The sequence below is a fragment of the Falco punctatus genome, assembly GCF_963210335.1.
Source record: "Falco punctatus genome assembly, chromosome: Z".
Classification (NCBI taxonomy): Eukaryota; Metazoa; Chordata; class Aves; order Falconiformes; family Falconidae; genus Falco; species Falco punctatus.
The window spans coordinates 71,819,237-71,833,638 of NC_137586.1; positions in this window are offsets into that span (position 1 = coordinate 71,819,237).

Consider the following 14,402-nt stretch of genomic DNA (forward strand, 5'->3'; position numbering starts at 1 on the left):
TTTCTCAGTGAGTTTCTCATTACTGAAAGACTGTGGCAGCTACAGGAGGCGAGATCATCTTGCTCATTTGTACAGAAAGTCTGAAATGAAAGTGGTCATGGTGCCCCAGCACAGCGCTCCCTCTGAATCATGGGAAATACTCCTTGGAGTTTAAGGACTAATTTATTTTCTGTCAGTGAATAAGGGGTCTTAATGGTATCAAGTACCTATTTCAACCATAGAAAGTATACTGCCAGTTGATTAAAAACTGATTTAAAGTGGTTTACATTCCTGCTGGCCTTTCATTAGGGTAGAAAAATAAAGAATGCTTGATAGGCCAATTTTTACGCAGAAAGAGGTTGCTACTCACAGCCTGAGAAACTGGGAAACATTGGACAGCTCTGTCCTCAGGTCAGAAACAGGGATTATACATAGGCTGCAGCTGGGCAGGATGGCTGACAAAAGCCAGAGAAATACCAGCAATGAGCATTGCAGAAATACTTCACATAGACCTGACTAAAAATAAGAAGATCAAGGTTGTCCTCTGCAGATACTGGAAGAGCCACAAGTCCCTTCCTTCTTGTGTAACTGCTGTCCTGGCGTGGCTTGCAGACCACAAATGAAGCCTCATCTCTGTCAAGTGTGTAAGCAAAAGGGCAAGTACAGTAACTAAGGGTTATTCAGCTGAAGAGAAGATGTTTCAGTAGTTTTGAAATAAATTTGTTCTAGGAAATAAGCAAGAGGAAGACAGTAAACACAATGGCAAGCAGAACAGCGGAAGCTCAAAACTCCATCTCTGCTGCATTTCACGTCAGTTGTTGGATGGGACAAGTAGAAGCCAATCAAGGTAAAATGGTACTGGGGAAATTTTTTAAGGTTTTCAATGTAAAGGAAGAAAAACATTAAGGTATCAGCTGAAGTCAAACCAAAAAACATTTTGTTCAAGTTTTGAACTAATTAATCTCCCTCTGACCTTATTTTTCTAATGAAGACAGTTATTAAGTGGAGAGGAGGGTTTTAAATACTTATTTGGAAGGGTTTGTTTCTCAAAATTAAATGCTTCACCATTTCTTTAATGAAGCATTTAATTTTGAAAACGTCAAAATATTTTACTTGCACGTTTTCAGAATAAAATGTTTTGATATTTTGAAATCTCCTCCTTGCTGACAAAAGTATTTGCAAAGTCCAATGCTAACTGAGATTTTTAACATCTGACGCCCTGCTCACCCTCCCAGCCCTGAACCTATGTGCTGTGGTGATTTTAGTACTTGCAAAAAAAGAAAAAAAGTCCCAGTTTTTCCTAAGCAACAAATAAATTACTCATTAACCATACAGCAGTGATGAAATAGCAGCATTTGTCAAACAGGAGCAGGGACTCTAGGTCTCTCCTGTAGCACAACTGGATTCGTGGTGGTTCAGCGGGGCTGCAGGAAAGCCTGCTGGGGCTGCCAAAGGATGAGACACCTGGCAGCTCTGTGCTAAGCATAAAGAACCACTCACCCCATAACAATGCACAGCTCTGGGTGCTCCCCCACAAGCATCAAACCTGTGGGAAAAGGAAAAAAAAGAAAATAAAAGTACAAAAATCTAACTGGTATTCAAAACAATCTCCTCCTGAGTATCTCATTTGTACAATGGAAGGACCTTACCTGAAACTTAATGCCTAAAATATTTGTGCTGTTTTCCCTTGCTATTCTTTTTGCTTTTATATTTTTATAACTATGTTGTTCTGAGCTTTGGGCACTTTGAAATTTCCACTGTGGTTAACCTACCTTCATTGTCTGTGTCCTTCTGACGCTGCGATGGTTTCATTGTGCCCTGCACCTTCTTGTCTCTCCAGACAAGAGTCTTATATTTGCCTTTTGACTTTCTTTATTCATCTACAGAAGTGGAAGGGTGAGGATTTAAAACTTCGGTTTTTAAAGGACTAATCGTGTGGTCTATCCAATGGGAAATCTAGGCTGTCCCTCCACTTGCTCACTCCACAGAAAACCTCTCTACAGCTCACATAGTGTTGACTTCATATTTCTTCCTTCCGATGTATTTGAATTACTGTCATATAATAATGTTTATTATCACTATTCTTAATAATGATTAGAAACCAATTAGAAAAATAAGAACCAAAACCTGTAAAAGTTTGCTATGTGAATAATTTTATTTTTATAATGAACTATCAACTGGCACTGGAATTGCTATGTAAGGCCCTCATTACCACCTTTCACTTATGTGAATAAAAGTAACATTATGATCAACAGACACTAAGAAACAGGCAGTCTCAGCTCATAACTCCAGAAGAGTCAGGAAACAAACCTCTACCCTTACAGAAAAGACCAAGGTGCAGAAACTGGGAAGGACACAGTTATCTTCCTGCTGGTCACCAGTGTTCCACATGTTGTGCCTGTTACACACCACTCCAAAGCATTGCATATATTGCATAGGGAGATAAACTGATGACAGCTGGATGTGGCAATGCTGAGCTTGATTCTATGAATCTAGGCCTTCGTTCCCTGTTTCTTTGCTGAAGCATTGTGCACAGCAGTCTACTCCATTAACACATAATTAATTTGTAATAATTACTTCAAAAAATTATAAATTATATTGTGTCATGTAATATATAGTAACAGCACAGACTACAGAATAAGCTGATGTCTTAACATAAAATGCCCTAATGTGGCTATTATAGTACAGCAAAAAAAATTGTTGCAAAGTGAATCAACTTGTATTTCTCCCTGGTAAATGAACCATAATGCTTTAGTACCCTCAGACAATCTGCAATTAAGTGAACAACAAATAAAACCCAAATGACCACACAGAGATGTTAGAGCACTCAGGGCAAAAAGATGTGAAAAGAAGACAGGGGAGAGAGAAAAATTATATACTGAGAGATAAAACATGGCACAATGTTTAAGCACAACAGGACTGAAATTGCTTTGCACCTTTATTTTTACTACCTTTTTGATTTATTTCCTAATAATATTTTATTATGAATTCTAGTGAATTAGTATTTACTAAAATGTGAAACTATCAGTTTTCTTATATTAAACATAACTGTATATTTAAAAGTGTAGTACAATGTCTCTAAATGAAGCTGCAGTTCTCATCACATTCTATTTTCCCCAGTCTGAGCCTTCTGTGATCTGTGAATTGACTTTAAATGGTTTAGGATTTCATAATAATTTTACCCTTTATAACTCATTAATTACTTAGCATACTCATAGTAGTCTATTCTGTAAACAGGAGAAAGAAAATAGGCTACAAGGGTGAAATATAAACAGAATTAAATACACTGGAAGCTATTTAGAATATGGAGATATTATAGTGCTTTGATGTGACCCTGATTAGTGATTAGTGTGCTTAATGCTGATATTTGCTCAGCATGAAAAGAGCAGAGAAGGTGGCAGTGCATTTGCCTCCGTTGTCTTGTTCAGTCCTTGGTGTTTAGAAAGAATATAAATAATATTTTGCATGTTGTGTAACACAAAGACATTGGGCATCATATTGCTTTGCAAATGTCAAGTACTTTGTGAGATTTTCTGAATATGTTTTTCACTCATTTTACAGATGGTTCTGGTTCAAGTGAGAAAATTTCTGTGAGACTTGCATATTCACTGTGATAGACCATTTCTAGCTCCATCAGAAAAACAGTCTAAGCTTTAACAATTTTCTACTGTCTTGAATGGCAAATTATTCCCACTATAGGACCTTTGTTATACTGGTTGTGTATAGCAGTAGAATAACAATGGCATTTTCCATCTCTTTGTGCTGTTACAGACCAGAAGGAAAAGTAAACTTACCGAATACTGCAAAAATGATGCTGTCAAATGATCCTTACATAACGCACAGCCGTGTATACAGATGCACAGCAACCAAGTGGTGAAAACAAGAGCTGATGTACAAGTCTGAGTTCCTGCTTGCTTGCACAGAGCACTGCCACCACAAGGAAGAGAAAAAAGCAGAATGACCACGAGAAAGTATTTTTTATTTGATGTTTAAGTCACTTCTGAAGGTGCTGGTTTTAAAAAGCACAAGGTATGATGAAAAGAAAGAAAATTTAATACACAAAATAGTTTCTCTCCCAATTTAAGTATAAATTGTCTTTTTGGCCTTTTGTAAAGTAACCTCTATAATTTTATTTTGTCACCATCTTCAAGAGAGTAACATGTCCTACAGTTCTACTCTGTATTTATTTTTCAGAGTTCTCTGCAGATTTTTCGGCCACCTTGTGACAAAATTAATTCTAAAAAAAGAAATGTTCTTAATGTAAGTATGTGTTGCATGTTACAAATGAGATTCATTGGTTTTATTGTTACAACATGGCACATAACTTTGTATAGAAAGAGACATTTGTCTTACCTTTTCCAAGTCACTTGCATCTTATATTAAATTCCTAACTTAACTAGTGAATGAGAGCTTTCTTTGCAAGATAGTTTCATTCTTTTGAAAATTATTCCAAATGGATAGTTATAACGTGTATTTTCTTAAAGATTTCTTAGTGTACATCAGAACTGTTGTGTATGATGCCACGCACAGTGATCTTTCCCAAGTGCTAGTCTTGTGAAGCTGCCACTTCAAGGTGATACATGAATACTATTCCTTTATTTGCAGCCTACGTCTTCAGAGGAAGGGAAGACCTGCTTACCATGTCAAAGACATAAAGAAACTTTTTGCACTATAAATTATTGTTTGCTATCTGGCATAAGCACTCTCCTAAAGAAAGTTCATACTGTACCCTTATCTGCATGAGAAGGAGAAAAAGCACAGTCAGAGAGAGAGAGAAGATAAGGTTGCTTGAATCGCTTTTTGTAGAATACAGTTCCTAAGAGAGAAATCAGTTGTTCTCATTTAAAATGCAGAATTCTGCCCCCTCCACTCCCCCCACCTCTCATATTGAACCCCATATAATTACTACTTATATTTCACTAATTGAACTCTCATATAAGCATCTTCAGAGTGTAAGACAGTCTTTAGATGAAGGAATAAACAGAGTTAAAAACGAATTACAATAATAACTTCTTCCCTCTTTTCATTTTGTTGTTATGGTAACAAGAGATCCAAAATGTTATATACAAGACATGGTACCAGAATAGTACAGTATTTGCATCTAATGTTGTGAAAAATGTTTTACAAGTACCATACAGATCATAAGATATTTGTTCCATGTGTCTGTTCCTTAATCACAGAGTAACGAAAGAGCCTATAACACCATGTGCATATATTTTTAAGATGGTAACAATTATTTAAAATAGAAATAACAAAACCCAAGAAAAAAAACCCATTCCACAGGATTATGAATAAAGGCCATATCCTGTCAGAATCACAAAAAACTGGACACCATTAATTTTAACATATGAATGCAGACTTTTGATATAAGCCCAGAAATCTTACCTACTAATGACCTACAATTTTATCGCATATCAAGGATATTAGTCAAGAAAAGTTAGTCAAGTCACGAAAACACACAAACTCCTTATACCATTCTAAACCTGAACAGGATGAATTTTTTTTTATTTCTTGAAGTAGAAAATTTGATTTCTTTCACCACAGAAACCTTCTGAAGCAATTAAACAAAATAAATTACATACCTCAAAACTTGTGACAGTCATGATACTCTCCTGAAAAACAGATGAAAATGATGGAAACATGTTTCCCAGCTGGGAATTATAAGGCTGGAACAGTTAGCTTCTTAAAAAGACAGACAGTTTCATTTCTGTCCCCAAATTCAGTCAAAACGCCAGATGACCACAGCAGTATGAATCATTCCTGAGTCCTTTATCATTCATAAATAGTAATATGGTCAAATCTGTTTGGAAGGCAGATTTATGGTAAAACAAAATGATAGTTTTAGGGAGAGAGAAACAAGCATGAATGTTATTGTTCTTGAGGTATCAGCATAAAATCATCCAATTAACAGAGTGATCTGAGTTATAAATAAAATGAAATAAATTACCCCAATGGCAGAAAGCACACACTAAAAGCTCCAACTAAAAACTGCAACTTTGTGATAACATGGAGGACAGTTGAAGAGAAGATCAAGGAATATTATGCTTAATGTAATCAAAAAGTGCTAGAAAACAGGAATATATTTGGAAAGTAATTCTATTTCTTTATACTAGCCAGTGATGAAGCAATTAGTGCTTTTAATACTTTTCATTTAACTCCTGCAGAGGAGAGAAGCTTCAAAAGCTCGCTACAAAGTCATGGTGAGCAACACACTCCACTTTGAAGTGAAACACAGAAAAGCTGTCTTTTTAAAGAAAGTGTAAAAAAGAAATCTGATGGAGACTGAAGGTCAGTTTAAAATTTTGGGTGCCTTAATGGGCTGCTAAGAGCCCAAGTTCTGGCTGGGATTTGGAATGAAATATTACAAATTCCTGCTGAGCAATTCCCTTGACTAGGATGAGGCTTGTAACAAAACCAAAAAATAAAAACCAAGCCATAATTCGCCCTCATAGGTGAAACCTGCATTTACATGCACTGCAGCTTCCCTCAACCGTAGACCAGAGAAGCCAGCCTGCATTCTTAAAAGCTTATACCAAGTGTTCATGGGGCCTTATGAATGTTAAAATGAAAATGAAAACAAAGAAAGAATTAAAAAGTAAGGTTTGCATGCTGACCATACCTATTATTATTCTAAAAAAGACACTAGGCTTATCTGCAATGGGAAAGGTCACAGAATGGCAAGGGTGGCAAACGAGCTATTTCTGTAGAAACACCTGTATCATCAGAGTTAATCACTGGTGTTGTCAGAGCTAATTGGCATTCTGCTGCCCAACTGCAGCAAGGCTGTCTGGGCTCCACTACAGTGCAGGGTGCCATCAGGACAACGAGAATAGGCAGTTAGTCAGTGGATTGACCATAAGGGTTGTCCTTCTCTTAGTGCTGATTGTTGTTAGTCTTTGATTGTGAAAGAAGATGTGGGGAGCTGTTCCTGTGGATGCTCTGGTGGGCACTGCAACTCATTTGTGAAATGGTGGAGACCCTCTTATATTCATGGTGTCTGATGCAGAGCTCAGACAGTGAAGGAAACAGACATCTGCAAGTTTGTTTAACCCTGAGTAATTGTGTCACGTCACACTGGAACCTGCCTGGTTTGAATTGGTTGGAAAGGCTGGAGTTAAGCAATAAAGTCAATGAAACTGATGGCCATATTTAGGATCCAGAATGATTTCTTGAACACAGCTGCTTCCTGAACTGGGGCTAATGGGATATATTTTTAGAGGTCTGAAAGGTAATTAAGTGCCCAATTTCCTCTAATTTGCTTAATCGTGTTACAAACTAGTAATACAAGTGAACCAGTCCTAATTTCTTATGCTTAATAAAGCACATTTCCTAAGTCACCTCTTATTTTTTTTCTTTTTTTTTTCATTTTTCCTATAATCAAAAGGTGTATTTGCCTTTGCACCATCTGTTAACTACAACAGTTGCCAGAATGAGCAGGGAATGTAAATTAGGTCATGAATACAGAAGTTCACTTTCCTTTTCTATGCTTATGTTATTTTAAAGAGTCAATTCATTTTCTATTTATTTTTGATGAAAGACTGAGCTAGAAGACCTTTGCAAATGTCTATGACTCACTGAAGGTTTCTTAATTCCTGTGATCTTTAAAAGCAGCTTTGAAAAATTTGAGAATTTTTTTGTCCATTATATAAAATGAGAAGGAAGACAGGTCCCAGAACAGACAAAACAGAGCTCTCTCCCTCTTCCCGGCACTGAGGTTTTTCCTCAGGAATTCTATGATATTATGCAGAAGAATGAATCTATTGTACAAACACCATATTTTAGAAGCTAAATTAAGTAGATGAGGATTATGATAGAATTTGGCTTTGTGTTACCACTGTAAATGATAACTTGTTCATAATGGATTTTGATGAGGACATTATAGAATCAGATCATCATAGAATAGTTTGGGCTGGAAGGGATATTTAAATGTCATCTAGTCCAACCCCCTCTCCACAATGACTAGGGACATCTTCAGCTAGATCATGTTGCTCAGAGCCCCATTCAACATGACCTTAAATGTTTTCGGGGATGGGGCATCTGCCACCTCTCTGGGCAACCGGTTCTAATGTCTCACCACCTTCATTGTAAGACATTTCTTCCTTATATCTAGTTTGAATCTAGCTTTTTAGTTTAAAACCATTACCTCTTGTCCTATTGGAACAGGTCCTACTAAAAAGTTTGTCCCCATCTTTCCTAAAAGCCTTCTTTAGGTATTGAAAGTTCACAATAAGATCTTCCTGGAGCCTTCTCCAGGCTGAACAACCACAACTCTCTCAGCCTTTCCACATAGGAGAGGTGTACCATGCTCTGATAACTTTCATGGCCCTCCTCTGGACTTGCTCCAACAGGTCCATGTCTTTCCAGTGCTGAGGACTCCAGAGCTGGATGCAGTACTCCATGTAGGGTCTCACGAGAGTGGAGTAGAGGGGCAGGATCAACTCTCTTGACCTGCTGGCTATGCTTCTTTTGATGCAACCCCATGTATGATCAGCTTTCTGGACTGCAAGTGCACATTGCCAGCTCATGTCCAGCTTTTTAGCCACCAGTATGCCCAAGTCCTTCTCTGCAGGGCTGGTCTCAATCCCCTTATCTCCCAGCCTGTACTGATACTCCGGGTTGCCCCAACCCAGGTGCAGAACCTTGTACCGGCCTTGTTGAACTTCACGAGGTTTACATGGGCCCACTTCTCAAGCCTGTCCAGGTCCATGTGGATGGCATCCTGTTGTACCTCAGATGTGTCAACCACACCACTCAGCTTGGTGTCATCTGCAAACTTATTGCTGTTGTACTGAATCCCACTGTCTAAGTCATTGATGAAATTAAGTGTTGTATATTAAATGTATCAAATTGCTTATCATATTTGGTGTCCAACAAAGTGAACACACAAACAAATGAAGAAACAGGAATGGTCTTAATGACTGTAGTAATCTAACCAGTTGATATGGTCTAAAAAATTTCTTGCTGTCTCCAAGTGAAACTGAGACACCTGATCCTTCAGGGTGATCATCTGGTTTTGAAGAGTAGATAACTGAACTTGAAAATGGTGCTTTCTGAAAGATAGAACAAATCGGGGTTTGATGGTTGCTGGGTGCTGCTTCTCCAGCCCATCCTTCCAAACGGACAGTTCATATACCTTCCACGACCTCAGGGTCTAGAGAAGAAGTCCTGTGATGAGTGGCTGAGGGAACTGAGGTCATTTAGCCTGGAGAAAAGGAGGCTGATGGGAGACCTTATTGCTTTTTACAGCTACCTGAAAGGAGGTTATAGCAGCATAAGTGTTGGTCTCTTCTCCCAAACAACAAGTGATAGGAAAAGAGGAAATGGTCTCAAGTTGCAGCAGGGGAGATTTAGATTGGATGTTATGAAAAACTTCTTCACCAAAAGGGTGGTCAAGTGTTGGAACAGGCTGCCCAGGGAGGTGGTTGAGTCACCACCCCTGGAGGTATTTAAAAGACATGTAGATGTGGCATTTAGGAACATGGTTTGGTGGTGGACTTGGTAGTGTTAGGTTTATGGTGTGGCTTGATGATCTTAAGGGCCTTTTCCAATCGAAATTGTTCTGTTCTATGATTCTATGATTTTTTGCCTCACTACTCAGATCTACACAGTGTTTGGTAAAAGCAGGTGACTCATCAATGTGATTTGGTTTCCTACATGTCCACTACTAAATGCATCCTCTGGGGAAACCCACAGATTCAACTTCTGAGGTGATCTTACTTTTGTCTGAGCTTCTTTTCCAGACTTGTAGGTATTCTGGGAGATAGCTACTTAAAAGACCTAATCAAGCTCAAATAATAAAGGAATGGGGATTTGAGACTTGGTTCTTGTTCCAACTGTTCATGCATTGTTCAGTTATTTAGAAAATACTTGGTTTTCCATTTGGTAGCCTGTTGATTAATAACAAAACAATGTTTATTTTGGAAGTTTTTGCTTCTCTTTTTTTCAGTTTGGGAACAGTAGCAACATCCAGATGACATTTTAATGTCATGACCCAGAAATCCATCTGCAAAAGACCTAAGGTTTAAGAACAAGGCACAGTTTTATTTTTGTTTTCTCTTTTATTCTCATTGCAGCTACTTCACAGAGGTACAATATAGCACTGTCAATCCACCTATAAATTCAGACTCTCATAATGTTGCATGTAAGCAAATAATTGGAATAAAGTTTTTCATTAATTTTGTAATTGATTCTGCTCAATTGCCCTTGCATAAACAATAAATTCTTTAGTACATTCACCGTTCTAAAGTGTACATAAACTTCAAGTTAATAGTTCTCTGCCAGCAAAGTCATTGTGAATACCTGCATGCAGCAATACCAAATACATATACCTGTATATTAATTTTAGTTATCTATTTGCTAAAACAGAAATTAACTTTTAGTTATCTATTTGCTAAAATTATTTGCGATGTGGAGTTTGCAGTTCTGTGTTGGCTATTTACATAAATCATCCAATCTGGAGATATCATATATATCAAGAAAAATATCATATTTTAACCAACTCATTAATCTTGTTGATTTATAAATCAGTTATAATCAGGTGCAACTGATTGTGCAATGCAAAATTCAGTAGAAAGTGTTGCACATAACATCAAACTGCATTTTATTTTTGAATATGAACAATTATGAGGAGCTCGTGTCTTTCTACCACTGACTTTGCTCTAATCACAGTTCTTTGTTGCGTGCCTCTCTTCTATTGCTCACCACAGTACTTGAAATAGCTGAATATCCACCTCTGCTTTGCTTTTTTATAAGCAACAGATACTGGCTGTGCTGATGCTCCTCTCCACTTTTCTTCTATGATGTGACAGAATTAATGTTTTCTCCATTTAAAATCACCCAGTGAAAGCCTCTCATTTTTATGACAATAAGCATTGATGGCATTGATGAAAAATGACAGAACATGTTTACATTAAATATTAACCAGGCTGCATGTGTGAAAAAGCTGTAGCAGATGATACCCGACCAGGGAGCCCAGCCAAGCCTAACAACCATACTGGCCTCTGGGGTGCAAAGGAGAGCATAATAAACTCTAATTTCAGGAATCCTTTAATGAAACATAACACAGAACATGGATGCAGGCTGATCCAGACAGGCTCACACACTTAGCCTGACTGCTGTAGGCTGTCGAGGACACAATCTGTGTCCTAGGAATTGCCAGTTTTAAAGGCAGAATAATTAAAGAAAGGTGACAAACAAAACAACAACAAAAAAAAAAAAACAAAAAAAAAGGCCTTGGATCCAGGGCAACACGATCTTACCACAAATCATATCAAACTGTTCTGGTATCTTTCTTTAGTAAAATAACTGATCCTTTGGGATGTCTTCAGTCAAGACATCTGTCACATGCTGTGTAGGAAATCATCAAATAAACCAGAAAATATTTAGATCATACCTAACTGATAAAGAGCTGGTGGAAGGGGAAAAGGAAACAGTGGCTTTGGTCAGAGATCACCTTCCTTGGGAGAGGAAAATGACAAACATTACTCAAGATTCAGTCTTCGAACAGGTCTTATCCAACATTTTTGCCAGCAACCTTCTCACAAAAGGTAAAAGTGCATTATTGAAATTTGGTGATGATGTAAAACTTGGAGTGCTATTGACACAGGAAAAATGCAGAACAAACTGGATCATTTTTCAAACCAGAGTACTAAGAGAAAATCAGGAATTGTCATGAGATATAAGAGCACAAAGATGAAGAGCTAGGATTTCTGTTATGAAGTGGAGGACTGCCACTGGAATGCTTAGCAAAATGTTGTTTATAGGTGCAATGTAGCCCATGGATGCCCATTTGTTAAGTTGCTCAGACCCATATACTTCTGACAGCAGTATTCTTAATTGACCCTTTTTTCGTATGTTGCATGTGGACTTTACAAACAGCCCCAAAGGTCTGCTTTTTTGAAAGGATTATTTGGTGCCTGGCCAGAGCTTACATGACAAATCCACTAAAGGTGCAATAATAGATCACAGAAACAGAAGTTTAAATGAGCCACCCTATCACCATCTCTGACATCTACCCATGAATTAGTTTACAAATAAGAAATAAACAGAAACAAATAAGGTGAAGGGTAAAAAGCACTTTCAATTAAGAAGTCACATCTACCGCCTTCCTTTTAATTTTTTATACCCAGACAAATGTCATCTATTTACAAAGTTTAAAATTCTTTCTTTTTTCCTCCTGCTTTGTAAGTCTTTACCAGCCCTGTAGCATTTTAACTCAGTCTCTCCTCCCTCTGTCCTTGTGCCAAGGGACCTTCTCTCTGCAGTATTAATCCTATCTAAATAAGATGTTTCCTCAGGTGCTCCCTGTGCCCCCTGTTTTTTTTGTGCCTTCTGTTGTTTTAGTTTAGGGGTCAAATGTCAGCAAAGATTTGGATAATCATGCTTTCCTCTAAATTAAAATCGTAAGTGCAGACTCAAAATTCAAGATCTTTGGGTCAAGATTTTTGAGCCTGTGAGGTCAAGATATAATTTTTTTAAAAAAAAATTAAAATAAAATCCCACTTGTTGTATTCCACATAATGTTCATTCCCAGGCACACAGCACTAGCAAGCATGCTGGAGATTTGTTTACCACTTTCAGCTTCGCAAAAAGTGAAGTTTAACAATTTTTTTTTTTTTTTTTTAGTATCTGTGAAAGGTCCAGTGAAATGATCAGATATGTTGCTTACGGCGCCTCTGCCATGAAGTTAGTCAAACATGTTTTGTATACATACAAGGTAGTAGGTTTGACAGAGCTTGAAGAAAGCCCACAGGGTCTTCATGAATGATAGATGTCAGCTGAGGGCTAAAACCTTCAACTGAACTCTGCTTGCAGGCTTTGTAGTGTGAGCTTTTACAGAGTTGTTTTGTTTCTGTTACAGAACGCATTCAGTGTTTTATCAGTTGGCAAGAACAAAATTATAAATGTTCGTGCACATTGCTGCAAGGTACTGATTGCACAAATTATTCTTCTTCTCATGAGGTTTTGTAACTATATCTTGGGCCAATCTCTCTCCTTTGAGACTACAGAGTACAAAATCCTGGAGGAACAAGGTCATCAGTGTGGAAAACTTTCTTTCAACATAATGCTTTATACATAATCCCATGTAGATAGAACCTTTCATTTTAGGATCCCAGAGCATTTTACTAGCAATAGATGTCTCATTACACCTGTTAGGAATATTACATCTATTTTGCAAATTTGACAAAGGACAACAGGACAGGATCAGTGACTTACCTCAAGTGGCTATTGAACAAATGGGAAAATGCACAAATAGGCACTAGAAATAACGATTCCTACACCCTTATGTCAGGCTCAGGTAACAGCAGAGGCTGCATTCCTAGTTTTACAACGACAACTTTTCAAAAGAATTCTGTGTTTTTAACCAGGTGTATTTTTTTCTTGGAGAATGTTCAATTTCTTAGGAAAATGGGATTTTCCATTGAAAAAGCCCAGCCCCTCTGCAATGAAAAAGTTTCAGTTGAATGGCTTTTCATTTTGACCAGAACATTTTTAAGAGAGTCAGTTTGGCTACTGCATGTCTTCATTTTCCTGTAAGGCCTGCATTTCATGGTCTAATTCACCTGGCAACATATGGAGTAACCACAAACTACAGGGATGCTCTGCTGCTAACTTCTTTTGGAAAGGGACACAGTTGTGTATCGTAAGTGAAGGCATCTAATCTCTGAGAAAAGGTATTAGAACAACCCCTTAAGTCATTGTTACACATTTATGGACTGAAACCCTGTTCTGGTGTTGATGTTTTGCAGAAAAACTTTAAAATCAAGACAGAACATTTTATTTGAATCAACATTTCAGGGGAAAAAAAAAAAACTCCTACAATTGCCATAAAGCAGCTATTTTTCTTTCCTGCTCCCAACCGATAAATACCTGCATGTGTTTTTCTCAAATGATCACTTTACAGATTCCCTCATTTTATGTAAAGCATTTTTATATGAATTGTACATTTAAAAAACCCTATATATTAAAACTTTTGCTAGCATGGACTTACTCCCTTTTAAAAAGATATTACTACCTATAGCATTAGTGCACAATGCTTATCTACGGGGACACTATTGTAAACAGCCTTGGACAAACCAGGTCTCTCACTCAAGAATGTCTCACGTATATGACACATGCATATCAGTTGCCATATTAAATGTTCTCAGTTGACATACCAAACATTTTCCAATTCTCTAACCTGGCAAATATGCACTCTGAATTATATAGATTACCTTGACTAGCACTCAGATTCAGAGCTAAGATACAGCCAGTCCCTCCAATCTGATGACTCCACATGGCTGCATCTATCCTACAGCATGTATCTACACTATAGTGTGTATTGTCCCCTTCTCTAACCATAAGAAAATATCACAGCTTCCTCCATGCTAGGAGATTTTTTTCAAAATTTCTTCTAAAAAACCCAGGGCAAATCATAAGTGTGC